At 41.3% G+C, this 19,146-nt stretch overlaps 1 protein-coding gene across 22 annotated transcripts in view; it reads left to right on the top strand.

Moving 5' to 3' along the window:
• Window positions 1–19,146, top strand: part of TENM2 (teneurin transmembrane protein 2) — a 1,977,527-nt gene that overhangs the window by 1,704,656 nt on the left and 253,725 nt on the right. The gene's annotated exons all lie outside the window — the stretch shown is intronic.

Raw genomic sequence — 19,146 nt, 5'->3', positions numbered from 1 at the left:
TAATTTCAGCCAAAAACTGAATCGAATAATAGTAACCAGCATGTCTGGGAACATCTTGATTCAAAGGAAAGTTAAATTGCTAGCTTATTTTCAGAGGTGTGGAACAGAAACAGGATTGAGAGGTCAGAGCATCCAACCAGGTCTTTGTGTGGAATCAAGTCACCTAGGCACAGTGGATGTTGCCCACATCCTTTCCTTTGCTTGTGTCCTTTTAGTCTCAACCTGAATTGCACCACATTCATGAGTGAGGTTCATCTCACATGCCAACCTTGCTTCTGGGAACTCAGAATATAACTTAGGGTAGCAGGTTGGTGAAGTTGCAGTGGTATTTTTCTTCCTATGCCAGGCATATTGGTTTGCATCCATGGGGTGTAGCCCTGTAACTGCAGGAAGCAGCAGGTGCCAAGAGCTGAGGGGCAGAGTGCCATGTGCATATGAGCACCCTGGTCTGGACACAAAGCTTGCTCACAGCTCCTGGCCTCAGCAAAGAGCCCTGGTGCTGCTGCTCTGTCAACTGAGCTTGCCAATGCAGATCTCCTGGCCCAGCCAGAGGCCCCGTGATGTTTGATAAAGTTTATTTGAAACACTTGATGGCTCTGGCTTAGTTTCAGGGCAGCCATGACAGGCCTCCCCAATTTGGGGCTCTGCCATGTTGCAAAACAAACCTATAAAACACCAGCAGAAAGAGGCTGACTCCAAAATTCTTCTCAACACTTAGGCTGAAACTCCTCTCATTTAAGAGAGGGGGGTAAAAAAGCAACCCTGATTATTCTGACTTTGTCCCTTGTCCTTCAGCAGTGAACACTTCCTTCATCATCAGGCAGCCAGCTTGGTGCCTGCCAGAGAAGGAATTGGTCCAGAACTTCCCAGACCATTCTACCCAAGCTTACCTGATGGTAAAGGAGGTTGACTACACAGCCCCAGTGATCTGGGGCTCTGCCCAAGGCCATTACAAGCCAAAAATTGATGTGAAGTTTTCACTCTATCCCATAATATTGCTATGCTCACCTTAATGTAGAAATATAAGTTTTTACATTCTTTTCCTGTTGTATCTCCTGGGAATGACCTCCAAAACTGAGAAAATTGACACTCTGGGGAAAGGCACCATGTTTATCTGGAACTTTGCAGAATCCTCGATGCTGTAAACCCCAGTTCCACATGGGGACTGAGGTCTGACACCCATATACTCCTAATTTAAAGTCATGCCTGCTTCTCACTTGCTCTCGATGAAGGATGGAGTCATGGATTGGCAAGGGAGGGGAAAAGGCATCTGTTGCACTCTCAATCACTTGAGTAGAATCTTTTGTGTTGTTAGAAGTAGTTTTGTGTACTTCCCCAGCTAACTGTTCAGGGAGGCTTGGTAGAAACAAATTGAATTGCCTTCAGGGTCTTTGCATGATTTGGCTTTGTGTCAGGAACTGCAAAAAGGGTCCATGAGCTCACTTCTCAGGCTTAATGTTCTGCTGAGCCTGTGGGCACCATGGGGAGCCCAGATACAGAAATTGAGGCACTGCTCACCTCTGCCAATACCATCCCCAGTGTACCTCCTACTCCACTTGCCAGAGAGAGATAGATGGCTATCGCCTGATATATTGGGCTTGATAGTTAAAATATAATAGCTTTCTGTAGGGCGATTACATAAATGGGAAGCCATATAGTGAGAGTTTAATGTTTTAATTGGGTGTGTATCTTGTAAATGATGGATTAGGAAACATATTTATCCTCAGTCTGGAGGCTACTAGAAGCTGGACCTGAGCATCTTAGGATAGTTTATTAGATTATAATCCATCATTTTCTATTATGTATGCTTTAGGTAAGATTATGCTTTAACCCTGGAGTATTAAAAAATACATTATGACTCAAAAATAAATGATGGTAGGGGCCAGTTTTCCCAGCAGTAATGCTGGTGAGTGTGGAGCCATAGGGCTACTCTCCCAGAGGTGACAGCAGATCTGCAAGCACCATGAAGGGGTCAAGGTTTTGAGTGCTGATCTTGACCTAGTGATTCATTTCTCCTTTGCCTTGACAAAGTTGTTTTCCTTCTGAGTCTTGGTTTCCCAAGTAAATTCTGGAAGCATGATGGATATTTACATGCAGAAACTCCAAAGTATGGTGAGGATTAATTAATGTGTATAAATCACTTTGAAGATGAAAAGCAGTATATTATTAATTACAGAGCTGCAGGGGCATAAACAGTACATTACAAACACAGAGAAAAGTGCTGTTGGGAGCAACAAGTGATTGTGACCACCAAGAAAACAAGCCATCAGGGAAGGAGAGAAGGGCAACGTAAAAATCAAAGCCTTCCTGTTAGGGGAGACCAGAGTTTTTAAGACCTGAGCCCATTCTGGTTCATACATGACTCCATGTTCCACTAGAACATTATAAGTCCTGAAATTAAGCATCAGCCCCAAGATATTTATGGACAGGCACTGGGTTCAGGCCTGCCAGGAGCTGTGACAAATAGATCAAATTATCTTCCTTTCATGTTCAAACCTGTGGAGAGAAGACTCCAAAAATGAGCAGTCTGGAATAGCTCAGCCCCATGACAAGTTCTTCTTTACATCCAGTATGAGGGTGAGTGTGAAAGCAGAATAAGGTCAACTCTTGTGCATATTGGAAGCGTGGGCCTTTACCAACTCAGGATAGATTCCCCCTTTCCTACTGACACAACTGGAGCCAACGATCTTTTATGATGTACTTTCCATAAGATTCTTCCTATGCCAGATTCTCCCAGTGTACATAACATCCTGGAATAAATTACTTTGAGAAGCTGCATGAACCACAAGGGGACCATTTTGTGCATCACTCAGGCCCTAGCCCATGTGGTTCCTAGGGAGTAGTGGCTATGAAATACAGAAGAGCTTCCCTCTCAGGAAGTTGTCTTCTATCCTCAGGCATGTCAAGTGGTTTCATTGCCTGCAACACCAGAAATCCCTCGAGATCCCTAAGTTTCTGGATCATGTAACTAATGTAGAGTTTCTCACCTGTTTTATGTCAACTGTACTGTTTTTATCCTCATAGTATACATAACAATAACTGATTGGAAACTTCTATTTGCTCAGAACTGCAAACCTTTACATTTAAAGCATTTTTTCCATAATTATTACATTTGAACCATACCCACAGCCCCAACATCCACTCTAGCAGAAAATAAAATTGGCAGATTACAATCATTTCACAAGAGTTGATGCTGAGGCCCAGAGAGCCTGCCATCACATGGCTGGTTAGTTATAAGGCTAAAAGACTAGGTCCTTAGTCTCCTGATTAGTCCCCTAATGATTTCCAAATATCACATAAGACCTAAATCATCCCTTTTGTAGCATCAACTCCCTGTATCTGATTTTGCCTTCATTAATAAGGGAGAATAATTCAGCTCTTTCCTTCCCAAGCCATCTTCTGATGATTCCTGAAGTGGAGAGAAACTGTATCTCTTCCTCCGTCTCTTAACCTGTCTTTTTGTGTCTGTTTTCACAAACCTCTTCTGTTATAGCGGTCAGCAGATATTTTCTGTCAAGAGCCAGATAGCAGATCTTTTTTTGGTTTTGTGGGTCGTGAAGTCTGTGTCACAGTTGCTCTACTCTGCTGTTGTATGGCAGAAGCAGCCGTACACGTGTGTAAGCAAACGGGCAGGGCTGTGTTCCAGGAGACTTTACTTATGGACACGGAAATTTGCATTTCATGTACTTTCCATGTGTCATGAAATATTATTCTTTTTATATTTTTAAGCTATTTAAAATGTAAAACTAGTCCTTAGCTCATGTGCTGTTGTTAAAAACATACAAACAAACAGGTGGCAGACTGGATTTGGCCCCCAGGCCGTGGTTTGCCAGCCCCTCTTTGATTACATTACTGTTCTTTTCCTAAAAATACCTTTTCGGAGTGTTTCCATTTTTACAGAAAGAAAACATTTGCTTTCCAACTGGCCGATTGTCCAACTACTCATCCACTATAAGTGCAGTGGGTAATTTTTTCTGATGCTGCCATCCCACTTCGTAATGAATAATTAGATCTGACTTCTGATCCAAACCAAAAGGTAGAAAAAGCAAGCCACTTTTCTCTTTAAAACTTTGCAAAGGGTAAAAGTTTCCATCCTAATGGATGGCTTGAGATAGTGTTTCAACCCATGGGTAGAGTGTAATGACCTAAAAACTTTGCCACATACACACTTGTCTTCAACCTTCATTTACCCTAGGTTCCTCTGCAAAATCATGGCCTGTTTTTCAAGGTGACAAAGACCCTTTCTTTGTTAAGGCTTGCCAACAGGTTGTAACAGTGCAGAGTCCCTGAATGACATCATTGCTTTCTTCTCCTAGGTTAAGGTCAAATAGATCCCGTTTCCTTAAAAGGCATTGAAGTTCTTACAGGCTACCCACATCAAGGAAGAAAGGTGCTTGTGATATATGACTTTACTGCTTAAATCAAGATAATCCTAGAAATTCTAAGATGAGAGTCAACACAACAGTTCACCATGACACAGGACTCAGACTGTCATCCCCAAGTTAAAGACAATATGCAATATATGCTGAGTTTCTGTCAAAAACTCTTCATGTGGTTGGGAAGGGAAGGGGGTAAGAAAGATAAGAGCATTTATGTCATCCTAAATTAGTTTTTAGCTCTTCAGATCTCTGCCAAACCAAAATACATCTATATATTAGAAAGTCACCTTGTCTTTTTTCACTACAGTAATTCCTGCCAAATATGAAATACTATGTTTTAAGTAAGCTGCTCAACGCTCTGTCTTCTGCCACTCTCACTTTGATCTGGGAAGAACGCGGGCCATCAACATGTCAGGATGTTAAAAGTGTGGTAATTTGGGGGGCTTTCAGTTTCTTTTGAAAACAATGAGAGATTATTTTCTATGGAAACTAAAAGCCTACAATGTGTTTAAAGTTGCTACACTTGAAAATTGATATGTTGAGACTCAGACTGATGAATCCTGTGTTCAGAGCTGCTATTTTGTGTATTCCCATCTCACTGAACAGAGCAGATTTGGTGAAAACAGAAAGAAAATGACAGAAAATGATGAGAAGCATACACTTACCTGGCATCCTTTGTGAGGATACAGCCTAGGAAAAATGTTGGCCCTCTCATTCAGACTCACTGTTCTTTGATGATCCAGAGAGATGCTAATCCTTGACCTCTGTATGAATTCCAAATTGTGTATTTACCTCCCATTATATAAAGGGCAAAATGGTAGTGATTAAATCTGAACAATCCTGCAAATAACATTTCCACCCACCTCCCCAGCCCCAGATGGTCAAAGCTTGTATTTAGTCCCACAGAGAAGGAAAAAAAAACTTCCCACAAATAAGTCAGGGGACCCAGTTATGTTATCAGTTCTGATGTTAGTAACAGACTTTTTATCTAATAGATATGCTAATGTGCTCTTAACCAGATAATAAAGTCCTGTCCCTGCTTACACACTGGTGAGTCTCTGGCAGTGGGGGCTGCCATTTCATAATTTTACTCTTAATTTCAGAGGATGTGTCAATTTATGGAAAGCAAATTAAGTCATTAGCTAGGTCTCTGGTCTCCATCACCTAGCAGCCATGTGGCAACATGCATATCTCATGTGTGACTTTCAGAAAAGTTCCTTTACTGAGGTGATGTGCCTTGGCTTTCCTCCACAAGCCACCTGTCAGAAATCAAGGTAGCCAGCTGATACAGGGCTTTCCCACCCTGACAGGCAAGCTCCATGGATGAGGAAGAGGAAGCAACTTTTGGTCTTTATTTTGTAGACCCTCTTAATGCAAAACCAGGGAAGAGTGAGTAGTGCTACCACCCTGTGCCCCTCAAGGACCATGACAAGTAGACAGTGTTATCAGTATGATCTGCTGGCCTAAGACCTTGTGGCTCCACAGAGCATGTGTTGGGTGAATGAGAATGCAGTGTTCACCAACTGTCTTTCTGTCAACTCACCATTCAGGCCTTTGTCCTGAAATTTCTCTGTGACCATTATCTCTCTGACAGTCAGCAATCAGTTCAGAAGCAGTAATGGGATGCGAAGCTATGACATTTTGTGTGTCTCTCCCATGTGCTCTGTTTATTTGACTGCGTCACTTAGGGTGGTCATCAAGCCCACAGACCCTTCACCTTCCACAGGAAGCTTTTAAATTCTTCATTTCCTAAGCTTTGCATGTGTTTGTTTATATTTACATGTTTCATGATTTAGAATTCTGGATATAGCTTCTATTGTACTGTAAATAAGTATTGTTTCGTTCTACGTTTTACCTGTAACACAATTGCAGGCGTTCTTGCCATGTTAATTAGAAAAGTACTACCTTGGGGCACCTGGGTGGCGCAGTCGGTTAAGCGTCCGACTTCAGCCAGGTCACGATCTCGCGGTCCGTGAGTTTGAGCCCCGCGTCAGGCTCTGGGCTGATGGCTCAGAGCCTGGAGCCTGTTTCCGATTCTGTGTCTCCCTCTCTCTCTGCCCCTCCCCCGTTCATGCTCTGTCTCTCTCTGTCCCAAAAAAAATAAATAAATGTTGAAAAAAAAAATAAAAATAAATAAATAAATAAATAAAAATAAAGAAAAGAAAAGTACTACCTTGATGTGATGGAAATCACATGAATGGGCTTTGGTCTCAGGGAAGCCTGGGTTCAAATTCTGATGTGTATACTTAAAAGCTTTGTGACTTGGGCTTGCCGCTTAATCTCCCTATACTATAGTTTCCTTATCCAAAACAGTGGGATAATTCCTGCCTTGTAAAGATACTTCAGGTGTTCACTAATATTATATATGTATTCAACTTTTCTTCAAATGCAATGTCATCAGGTATGAGCAATGTCGTTTTTGTATGTATCCCCTAAGTACTGTGACAAGTACTTAGCATTTATAATTTTTATTATGTAGTTTTGGAAAGAGGTAGGCACAGACCACCTGGAATGACATACAACCCTATGAATAGATAGGTCTATAGTCAGACCAGCAAACCATTGTCTGCTTGGCCAGCCATGACTGTAAGAAAACACCAGTTGTAAAATGCATTCTGGTTTCAGAAATAGGAAAATGTGAACACATCTGAGTTTTAGAATCAGTGAAATGTGGTGGCACCTGACACACAGTAGAAGCTCAACTAAACAGTTATTACGATTATCGTATTGGCTCCCACACTCCTAGACGAGGTCCATTGAAAAGCATAAAACCAGGCTCTTGGATCACTGTATCCCCAACAATGCCTAACACCTTGTAAGCATAAATAAATATTTATTTAATTAATAAATGCTGATTAGGGTTAAGGCTAAGTTGGACCATTAATGGACAGCGTTATCAAGTGCCCGAAATCCCTGATCCCTGGTTTTACTTGTTCCCCCATGTAAAGGGACGTTTCTGGTTCCCTGAAGTTGTAATTGCCTCCGTTCCCAAGCATTTCCAAGTTATAAAGCATTTAGGCAAAGGAACAGTTAGGGGGGTTGTGTAAGCACCACATTTAAGCCCTCTAGCCGGAATCTGTGATTCCCTGAAATCAAGAGAGCTGGATGAGTGAAACTGGGAAGTGTTTGTGTCTGGCATACGGCCACCATTTGGCACTCATTTTACAAAAGTGTGGCAGAATTTAGTTGGAGTTCAAGGTGAAAAAGCAAATAATGGCATAAATCTGAAAGTCTGTTGGCTGCTTCTCTGTAAATGAGGATGTGCTAAGAAATGAAGCAATTGCTACAAGGCACCAAATAGAGAAGAGGACTATTATATGGTGAATTAGGTCTGTGTACATAAGCCATACAGAATGTTTTGTGCTGAAATGCCCGGCTTAGCTGTGCAGCCTCATATGACAGAAATTTGACCCCAAAGCGAACTTTTAGAACATTCATAGTTTTCTTAAGGTCACCTTAAATCATACTTCCTGTGTCCTTCACTGAAAATTCCTTTCTAGAAAATCCACATTTTGGTTGTTAAGAATAGACATGCAGAATTGTTGTCTGAGCCCTTTACTCATCAAATAAATCATTTATTAAATTGATGTCTCGTATTAAGATCCTCTGTGTTAGGAGAGCAAATGGTCCATCAACTACATTAGCATATTTAATATTACCATAAAAGAGAGGATAATGCATTGCATGTTCCACTAATTTCATTTTTTTATTATCAACTTCTATCCTTAAATATGTAAATATCAGAATGTCTCAGGAAATATAGCAGTCCTAAACTATGTGTTGATAAGAAAAGAGTTTTGCTGAAGAGAATATTGTCCTCCTTTCTTGGAAAGAAAGATTTATATGATACATAATAAGTATCATCTTTCAAAGGCTTTTTTCCCTAATAAACCAAAGCTTCAGAGAAGGGAGGATCAGCTTTGCCTCCAATCTTTGCCTTTCTTTCGTCATGACTTGTGTTCACAGCTGTTAGGGAAGGCCCTTCCCTTAGGACGGGTTTTCAGTGGAGTTAGGTCATGTGGAAAGATGTGTACACACATGTTTGGCCCTCCCCTAGGGACTCTGATCTTTATAAAAGAAAGGTATATTGCCTTGCTTTTGCCTTTGCCGTCATGATGCAATCCTATCCGTAGGCTTACTTCTATTACACCATGAGTGTTTTAGAGGCACGTTAATGAAGTTTAGATTAGACTTGCTTATATTCCAAAGGGAAAGGTAAGTGGCAGTCTATCAAGTGCATTCTGTTCTTTGGGCCATGCTAAACAAGACGACATCTTTCAAAGAAGTTCAGTATGCCTTTGAATTAGAAGCATTGTTGAAACTGGTTTTAAGGCTACCTTATGCCCAAAGTTTACAAATATAGACTTCTAGGGCATTCGCTGATTTAGAGTTCATGTGCTTAAACTTCCCTTTAAGTTTCTTTTTTTTTATTTTGAGAGAGACAGAGAAAGTGCAAGCATGGAGGGGCATAGAGAGAGAATCCTACGATCTGTGATACCATGACCTGAGCTGCAGTCACTTAGTTGGGCACTTAACTGACTGAGCCACCTAGACTCCCCTTAAACCTTTTAAATAACATTTGTATACTTCCTTGAGAAAGGTGTCTCTTCTCTTGAGAGAATTGTAGGTTAAAGACTTTTCCCATGAAAAATCTTCTCGCAACTTTGTATATGAGTTTTATGTATTATTTTTATTAATTTAAAATGTATTAAATTTATTATATTAAGTTCATGTTTTTCCATTGCACCAAAAATTTTGTTTAGGCAAAGGATTGGCTGTTCACATTGTTTGCTGGGATCTGCTGACCAGCCTCTGAATCTAGGACATTTTTACTTGAAAAATTTCCCTAGACCTAGAGTCTGATAAGCAACCCCATAAAATAGTACACTTAATAGGAAAGCTGAGGGACACCTGGGTGGCTCAGTCAGTTGAGTGTCCAGCTTTGACTCAGGTCGTGATCTCATGGTTCGTGAGTTCAAGCCCCATCGTCAGGCTCTGTGCTGACAGCTCAGAGCCTGGAGCTTCCTTCGGATTCTGTGTCTCCCTTTCTCTCTGTTCCTCCCCTGCTCACACTCTTGTCTGTCTCTCTCTCTCTATCTCTCTCTCTCTCTCTCTCTCTCTCAAAAATGAAGATTTAAAAAAAATTTTTTTTAACAGGAAAGCTGAGAAAGCCTGGACAAGTTATGGTTTGCATAAATGACATGCGCCATGATGTTAAGACATTTGAGCTTCATTTTTCCCAGATCCATCAGGCAATAGAAGCTTTTATACTAAAAAGGTTTTTATTAACTTATCGTTATGACAAATGGTCAGCCATCCTTCTTTCTCCTTAGAAATGTGAAGTGGTCTAACCATTACACAGTAAGAAATTGTAGAGACTTGTGCCCATTTTTATTCAGTCTGTTTTTGTCCAATGAAGGCATTGTCTCCTCTTGAATTTACTTTAAAAACCATAAAGCTTCTCACAAAAAGAAGCTGGCCTGTGATTAGCTTACATTTCTCAGGACCATAGCAGTGAAGGGTAAAAATCCAAAGAAAGGAGAATACATACCAAAAAAGAGTGGGATGAAGTTAAGAGAAGAAGTAGGGAAAAGACACTAGAAGCTATGAACACAGTGATTAGAAACACTAACAAGCATTGCAGGCTGTGAGATACCATATGCTAAGCAAGATAAAACATGGAACAATTAGAAGACAAGGATGGGGAAAGGTGACACCCAGCACATCAAATGACATGTAATCTTCTGCATGATTTCTTGAACCAATAAGTCCAACCAAGGTAATGAGATGAAAAGCAATCCTTGAGAATTGCTTGGAGGTGCTGTTTCACCCCCTCATCTCACATCATTAAACTTTCTGTTCCCTCATGAACTACTTAGATAAATAACAGTGGACAGCTCAACATTTATCCAAATAAACCAGAAAGCCACCATGATAAAGGAAATTGAATTTATAGGCACGGCAGGCTCTTGCCTAATAGATGAGAGTCATGTGTCTAATGTTGAACATCAATCTATATTTCAAATACGTTGTATGAAGAGGGGGCAGTAAAAACACCCCCTACAAAATCATTTCTCACTAAGGTTAGTTTATCTTGTGTTGTGTCTAATTGATACCCATGTAATTCCGCTACAGTCTTTGCTACTACAAATGATGTAAGAGATGGAAAGAGTGTGGCTGTTGGCTCCCAGGGGAGCACTGAAAGTTAGGCTTAGAAAAATCACCTTTGTCTTCAGATGTGTTGTCTTTAGAATGACCCTTGAAGCCAGAAAGCAAGCATATTTGTTTTTTAATCAGGTGAGGGCATTCTCAAAAATCTTCTCTTCAGTCTTGATCAGGAATGGACATGATGGAGAATTATTTTATACTAGATCCTTTCCCTGACTTATTTTGCCTATTTTTATGGTGTAAAGGAAGGTCCAGCAGGAATATCTGAGCTGACACTACACTTTTAGCTCCTAGTCAAATTCAATGTATTTATGAACTTGTAACATTTAGGAAGGTTTCCAAATTCCTACATGGGCATATCTTGTTCTAGGATAGGACACAGGTATGTTCAGGCTGGTAGCAACTCATTACTCAGCCAAATCTGAATTGGTGGGGGGTGGGGGTCGGGGGCTGGGAAAGAGAAGGGAAAGAAGGTCAGTCCCTCTCCATATGGCATGTGTATGAGTGTGGCCCCCCACACCACTCCTCCCACAGATCTTGCCCCAAAAGTTCTGGTCAGAAAAAGTTTTCAATATGTGCACATCTTAATGAAATGTTTTGACAGCTACATTTAATCTGACTTGAAGGAAACCAGCTTTGGATCCTGCTTCCAGTGGTTTCATCTTTCACAGCGTTTGTTTGCATTCACAGAGATGTGGATGTCACTGCTCCTTCCCCTCCTGTCCCCTATTCTCTACGTTCTACCTTTAAGTATCCTTGGAGCAAGTCCAGATTTATTAAAATTAATATACATACATTACAGTTCACTTAATTTTAGACTTTTAAAAAATGTGCTGGTATGCCGACTGCAACTTTATCCCACCTCTTGTCTACCGTACCCCCACCTCTGCAGCTTGACTCTTTAGATGGGGGTGGTCAGGGCAAAAGGGCTACCCAAGGGCTCATGGTCTTGGCCCTGTCTGGGAGAAAATATCTCTATTTCTTTTGTAGGGAGGTGGATGCTGATTGCATGGTATTTTATTCTTCTCTTCAAAACTGACAGGAATTAAGCCTTTGGAAAGGTTAGCTGACCCAGCAGTGCTATCTGTATTGTAGTGAAATACCAATGGCTTGTTTTAATGTCAGAAGCAAATTGGAGAGTGGACCCGACTGAAATATCTGTGACTAAATTTTTCCTGAAGGAAGAAAAAGAATTGTCTCTCACGTTCGCATGACTAAGGAGTTTATTAAACAAGCGCTTGTGTACCCCACCCAGGGAGAATGCTGTCAAAACATGAAGAAAAAAAATAGAGATCACATGAAAGCTGAGTCTGAACTCTTCTCATAATGGCATGTCTGAGTACTTTTGCTAATTTGCCACACCCTTTGTAATTCTTTCTTCATCACAACACTACTGCTGCCTCACCCCTGACCAAAAACTTTACTGTGCCTGTGTCTCCGACAGTAGCATGAAACAAAACAACAAAAAAACCCCCAAAACCTGGCTCCTTGAGAAGATACCCAGAGTGGATTGAATTGGTTCTTGGCTTGTCACCACACCCTTCAAAACCCAACAACCAGGTTGCATATACAACAGGGTTTCCTTCAAGGGGCTGGTCTGAAATCTCTGCCAGTGGAAATGTAGAGAAGGACTCCAGACCTGAAAAGGAACGAAGTGTGAATTGCAAAAAAGAAAAAAAAATTGAAAGGATTCTTGACATTGTGCACATGCTATCAAATTTTGGCTGATTTTCATTCATATAGATAGGCCAAGTAGAGTGTAGGGGCTAATGTCAAGAAGATTTGTGTATGCCAAGGGGAAAACACATATTACAAGAAGAAGCAAGTGTGCACAAGGGACAGAAAATCCAGGAAGGCATCCCTTTGCGTCACCGTGGTATATATGGTGTGTGTATTTTTTTCCTGGGGATATAAAGGGAGAAGGCAGCCAGATGAATAGCTAGAGAAAATTACAGTTTCCACTGGCTTCTATAGAACAGGAAGGAACCGCATGGTCACCAGTGACCTAGTGAATAAACGGAAGTTCAGGCTTCGTGGTCAGCTCAGAAAATCCTCTGACTTAGATTAAGTCAGTTCTTATTTTTCTATTGGATGATGAGGCTACAGTTTTAGCTGATCTTTTCACAGCCCTGTCCCCAGCATCCTAAGAGACTCTACCCATTTATCTTCGAAAGCCAAAGAAAAGAGCCTGATGTGAGAGGAGGGAGTAAAGCTGGTGGCCCAGGAAAGATTACTCTGATGCTGAATGGAGAGAGACTTAAAATCTCTACCCCTGCACATGTGATCACGGTAGCATCCTGAGGTTCTAGCACACAAGGGGTGACTGGGGACTGTGGTATCTTGACGGAAGTTTTGCCACACATGCAGAAAGGTTCTCTGCGTAGAAAAGAATTTTGATTTGGGGCTTTAATGCCTTTGAAAGCGCATCAAGAGGAACACTGACATGCTTTCACTGGAGCCTTGGAATCCTAAAATAAATAATAGAAAAATTGTGATTTAAAATATAATTCCAAATACTAACTGGGCCCCGCTGCCTAGATGAGTAATAGGCTTCAATAAATGTGTGACAGGCACAAGGCTCTTCAGTATGAAGAGTAGTGAGGCCTCAGAAATAGAAATAGGTTTTTCATTACATGAGGGATTATGTTCAGCCTGACTGTGGAGCCTGTTCGCGGGGCCACAGCTGCATCTTCTGCCTGCAGACATATTAACAGGTAATGGTAAAGCAGGCCCGCACAGCCTGAAACAGCGATTTGTTTTAGGCAAGGGAGAAAGGTCGCTATCTCCTGCTTAAGTCAGGATTAGCATTGTTTACTACACACTTTCCCTTAAACTTCTATTCCTCTGTGCTAATGAGCTGCAATTTGAGTCAGGTTCCACCTGGGTGCCTGCTAAAATCTGCAGGGAAGCCAGGGATGGAGAAGTAGGCATGGTTTTTGGGGTGGTGGTCATTGCTGTCTTGTTTTGACCCACATAAGCTCCTCAACACACGCAAGCGTGCTTCTCTTTGAAGATCATACAAAGTTTTATTGTAATTTCAAGCAAACTCAGTGATTCATTTGAGGCTCTCCTAATACAGGAACTCAAAGTCAGCACATGCACACTCTGGGCCTCCCTTCTTTTCAGGACTGAGATTTGGGTCAGTGTCAAGAAACTGAATTGAGTCCACCCTCTTAGTGGCCAAGGAAACTATGGGGTCCTGGAAGATGAGTTTCAAGAGGAACTTGAGAAAGGTCTGGGCACTTGGCCATAGAAAGGCACTCATGATAAAGAGAGTTGATTTCAATTTGAGATAGGTTTTCTTTTACACATGTTATCAACACAAAATTCCTGGCCTTTGTGCCCTCTTGGTTCAAATAATGACTCGTTGAAACTTCATACTTCCGACATCATTGTTCACCTGGATCAGGAAACCTGATTTGTATCTATAATGGTTCCTCACTTTAGTGGCCAGCTGGGCATTGGAATAGTCCCCTGAAGAAAGTTCTGGATTTAGTTTGGCTAGGTTGCCATCTCAACCCTTACCAACTGCATACTTTGGGGAAAGTAAATTTAATGTATTGAGCCTCGTTTTTCTTAACTGTAAGAAATGGTTAATAAATAACAGTTATAATGATGATGATACCTTTTTCATAGACTTTCTATGTGACATTTAAAGTAGATATTGGTATCAATATTCGTGCTATCTGTGCATTCATTCAAAAGAAAAAGTGTACAGATGCTAAGTTGCAATTTAGGATTTAGGCTATCAAAATTCAGAAACTGGAGGAGTTGAGGATGACCCAGTGAACACATTTCCATGCTGACCTAGCCCTGGGAGGATGGAGATGAATTGAAGTAGGAATGAGTTGAGAAGCACTGCAGGCAGCAAGAAAGGGGAGAGGCCAGAATTAATAAGGCATGGGGCAGGGGAGATGAGGAGCTCAGCCAGTGAGGAGAAGGGTGCCCAGTGAAGAGCGGTGGAAAATAGGAGGTGAGATAGAGCAGAACCAGGTGATAGATGGCCTAGAAGGCTAGCAGAATATTTAACTTGGTTAGTTTGGCTATAAGAAGGTACTTAAAATTCATAAGCAGGAATGTAATATAAAATTATGACAAGCTGGTGTGTCTGGGTGGCTCAGTGGTTAAGCGTCTAACTTCAGCTCACGTCATGATCTCTCAGTTCACGAGTTTGAGCCCCGTGTCGGGCTCTGTGCTGACAGCTCAGATCCTGGAGCCTGCTTCAGATGCTGTGTCTCCTCTCTCTCTGCCTCTCGACCACTCACGTTCTTTCTCTCTCAAAAATAAAACAAACATTAAAACATTTTTTTAATTAGGACATGCTATCATGATAGTTACCTAGTAGATGCTCCATAAATATTTACTTACTAATTGATTGAGGATTCAGGATAGATTGGGAAATGGGACAGAAGACAGGGAGACTTACCCATAGGTTCTGGCCATAATCAGTGGGTATGTGAATGGGTAGATTAGAGAGGAACATGGAAATAGGGAAACAGTAAATCTGTGAGAGCCTCCTTCCAAAGAAGAAAAGGCAGATTTATGATAGAATCTGTATAGTACTGACTGGAGATGAAGAAGACTGAAATATCTGATATACCCTTCAGGTTTCTAACCTGGATCCGTACAAGAACATTGTCAAGAATGGTGTAACTTAAGAACTTAAAACTAACACCATCTTTAAATCACTGCACACTTTTCTAAAAGCATGGTTGGCCAAAACATTCTTTTATTGGCATGTAATTCTACCAGAATTGGCAAGGAGCTATTCTTTTTTTAATGCGCTCAGTAAATCTCTGTGCGGTTTCTTTATTAGGAGAGGGCCCTTTGATCCAGTAAAACCCATCAAGACCCCTTCTGAGACATTCACTTTGGATTTTGTATGAAAGTCTGTGGAGAAAAAGGAGAGCAGAATTGGGCTAAAACTAAACTCTAAAAGGCTAACCAACTGCCTCCATAACATTGCTCATACGTAGCGTAAATTTCATGAACCAAAAAAAGGCATCAGGAAATATGTGGAAATTCAGCATACCCATTTATAAATAGAAAAGCACATTCCAGGACTTGAAGGCGCTCACCTAACAAATGCAGAATGTGGTCCTGGGAGTCTGTACCATTGCCCTTTTTGATTTGGGGCAGTGAAGCTTACAAATAAAAATCTTCAAAGAAGAAAGTTGCCTTTTGATCAGCTGGTTAGAGGCAGGTTTGAAATTATGATAAATATGCTGCATATTCACTGTATTAACAGGTTTAAACTCTAATGCATCTGCCTGTGTCTCTGAAAATGAGGCTGACTCACTGTACCCAGGCTGAAGGGTCAGATGGATGAGTTTGGCTATGGGTTTATGGATCCAGGCAGAGAGGGCCAGACATCAGGGAATGTGCTTGCACCCTCCTCCCCTCTGCCCTCCCTCTGCGCCATGCTGAAGTCTCCATTTCTTTTCAATGCTTTAACATCTGACTGAAGTGCATGAAATACCCTCTCAGACGCTAGGTGCCTAGAGTAAAGCATAAAACGGCATGATTACCTGGGGAATTTTAGAGTCAGCTTCCAAACTAACCAAGAGAGTTTAGGCCCCAAAGGTGTTACGTGAATTACTGAGTGGATGAGGTTCAATTTAGTAGATAATTATGTCTCTGTGCTTTCTTTTTGTCTTTATCCTACTTCTCACCTCTTCTGGTCTCCTTTCTGCTACAGGGTAGCAGGAGATAAGCCTCAGCCACAAAGCTGGACATCCCATTCCTATCCAGTTTTTGACCCTAAGCAATGGTGCAGGTCTTTAGGGACTCCTAAATCAGTAACCATTTTCCAAGCCCAGTTGGGTTAAGACAGATGTCAGATCTCTGCCTTCTCCACTTCAGCCCACGACAGGAATATCATGATGGTCTCATAAACCCACCACTGAAGCCTTTGGAGTCTTCCTGCAGCTTCCCCAAGGAGGGAGATCAGGGATCAGATATCACATTTGCATGATGATTAAATGTGGGATGCATGCCCAACAAGCCCATAGTTCAATCATAAATGGGGAGAATTACTTTAAATGACACTCAAATTTAGTCGACTTATCAGCTGGTTAGAATAATCACTGGACAATATGGCATTATTGTCTAAGAGCATTACTGTAGATGACAACTTTCTGAGAGCCTCTTTAAAATAGAAAGGAACCTGCTTTTAGGACTCAAAAATTGGTTGAGAGTTGTAAGACATCCGGGAGAAGTTTAAAGTGGAGTTGGGAACAGAGTGAACAGGCTCTTAACCATGGGTAAAATTGTAAGAGAACATCTTACACTATTCTTGCAAACCAACTTGTCATTTCTCAAGTGTATAATGAAATAATGTGTATGAATATTTTCATGCAGAACAGCCTTTCTTCCAAGTTTTGCCCTCTTCAGTGCTTTGTGGTACATACAACAGAGTCTTTTAGAACGGTGTTTTACAATCTCAAGACCAAGGGCTCCCAAAAAGATCCTGAGAGAAGTGTAAATGAATAGCAACTATCTCTAAGACTGCATTTTTATAAGTAAATGATGAAGGATAAGGATGTTCATGGGGAAGAACCCTTGAAAAATCATTAGGAATAGTAGAGAATGAAAGTAAAATGCACATAATCCTACGCCAATTAGCAGATCTTTAATAGTCTGGGTGTGTGAGATGAGCTGAGGGCAAATAGTACTGCCTGTGTATGGGAGGAATGGCTTTCTGTATTCAAGTCAGGGTCGTGGCTAGAAAACAGGAATGAGGCTCCTTCTTGGGTTCCACTTCCTTTTCATAACTGCTCCCCCTATGATTTTTTTTTTTTTAGCTTTAAAAGCGCTTTGTGTGAAAAGGATGGATTGGAACCCACTAGGTCTTTTTACAGAATGTCAAATATTTTACCCATTAAGAGACTCAATTTGAAAAGGTCCTTGGCACAGATTAATGAAACAGTCCAAATATTATTCCTCCTTGTTCTGCAGTCTCGATGGAGTAATAACTGGTCACCTGGACCTTTGCTCATTAATGAGGTGGTCAGGGCTCAAAGATGTGCAAAATTTTTTTCTTTCTTCTTTTACTACTTTTTACACTGTGCGGGGTTATAGTGCATTGGGGACCACTTGCTTATCGACCCCAGTAACATTCACCCAGGGAGACTCTTTTTCACTCTTTTGCCCTTTGCTCTAACTCAGTGCACCCCCACCACATCCCTAGGAACATTTGACAGTGTCTAGAAGACATTTTTAGTTGTCATAGTTGGGGAACACTACTGGCATCTAATAAGTAGGGGGCCAGAGATACTGGTAAACATCCTATAATGCATAGCGCTGCCCCCCACAACGAAGAATCATCCAACCCAGAATGTCATTAGTGCCAAGACTGAGAAATCTTGTTATCCTTGATTTATAATTGTGTCTTTAGGTATATATTTTTTCTTCTTTTACCACCAAAATGAAAATGAAGTCTCTGACCCCTGTATTGCCAAGTGTGGGTCAGCTTTGACTCTGTGTTGCTTATTCCTCTTGAGCCTGTTTTTTCATGCCCAAAGTCCTCAATCCCCTTCATGGAGGCAAGCTGTGGTGCTAAGTTCTGAAAAGTTATTTAACTAAACTGGTCAAATTTGTGCTGTGAAAAGAGGGTTCACCTGAAGATCTGTAATGATAAGTACCCCTGAATGTAAATCTTTCCCAAAGGACAATGAAGTCAGCCATTTATTAAGGACATACCATATATAGGAACTTCACATTTCATGTCTGATCCAATCTTCCCAATGACTTAACTTTTCTATTGATAATTAAGGAAGGAGATTCAGAGAGGTTGAGTAACTTGCCCACAGTTACACACTGGTCAGTAGTTGGGATTTGGAATTTAAACATGGGTCCATTCAACTCCCAAGTCCACATCCTCACCCATATGTTTACTGACATCAACCTAAAATTATGTGCCTGGTGACTTTAACTTCATGTGTTTCCATACCCCCAGAGGTCCTTGCAACTACTCTTAATGATAGTGCTCCCAAGAAAAGAGAAAAGAGAGTCCCTCTGGCCATGTAAACTCTGGTCAGCTGCACCTTACCTTTGTCCTGACAGCAGAAAGATGACACATTCCCTAACCAGTTGTCCATGTCAGGGCATGCAGGAAGACCAAAATAGGCAGAAAGAAGTGGAAGATAAATGAAATGTACTTCAAAAACTGAAACTCACAAGGAGGGCTCAAAGTCCTTCTCTGGATGGCCAGTCAAGACATCACTTCAATGAGGGAGGCATTCAGCTACAAGTTATCATAAACTAACAACCATAAGAATGCTAACAGTGGTTTACAAAACTGCAAGGCTCTATGTTCCTTACATAGCTAGCTGGATATCCAAGGTTTACAGAAACTGGCACTGATGATGCTGCTCGGTGATGACATCCATGGCATGAACTCTTCCTTTTTCTCTGCTTTGCCCCTCTTGGTGCTTTAGGGTTTTTTACCCCTTGGTTTTGCTGCCTCATTGTAGCAAGATAGCTGTTGCAGCTCCAGGCATCATATCTACCTTCATGGGGGGAAGAAAGAGGGGAGAAAGATTCAAGATCTCTGTCCCTTTTATCTGGAAAAGCCTGAATTATCCCCCTGCTCCATCGT

This window comes from Leopardus geoffroyi, chromosome A1, assembly GCF_018350155.1.
Source record: "Leopardus geoffroyi isolate Oge1 chromosome A1, O.geoffroyi_Oge1_pat1.0, whole genome shotgun sequence".
Taxonomy (NCBI): Eukaryota; Metazoa; Chordata; class Mammalia; order Carnivora; family Felidae; genus Leopardus; species Leopardus geoffroyi.
The sequence above is the reverse complement of the archived record's forward strand: the minus strand, read 5'-3'. Positions and strand labels throughout refer to the sequence as shown.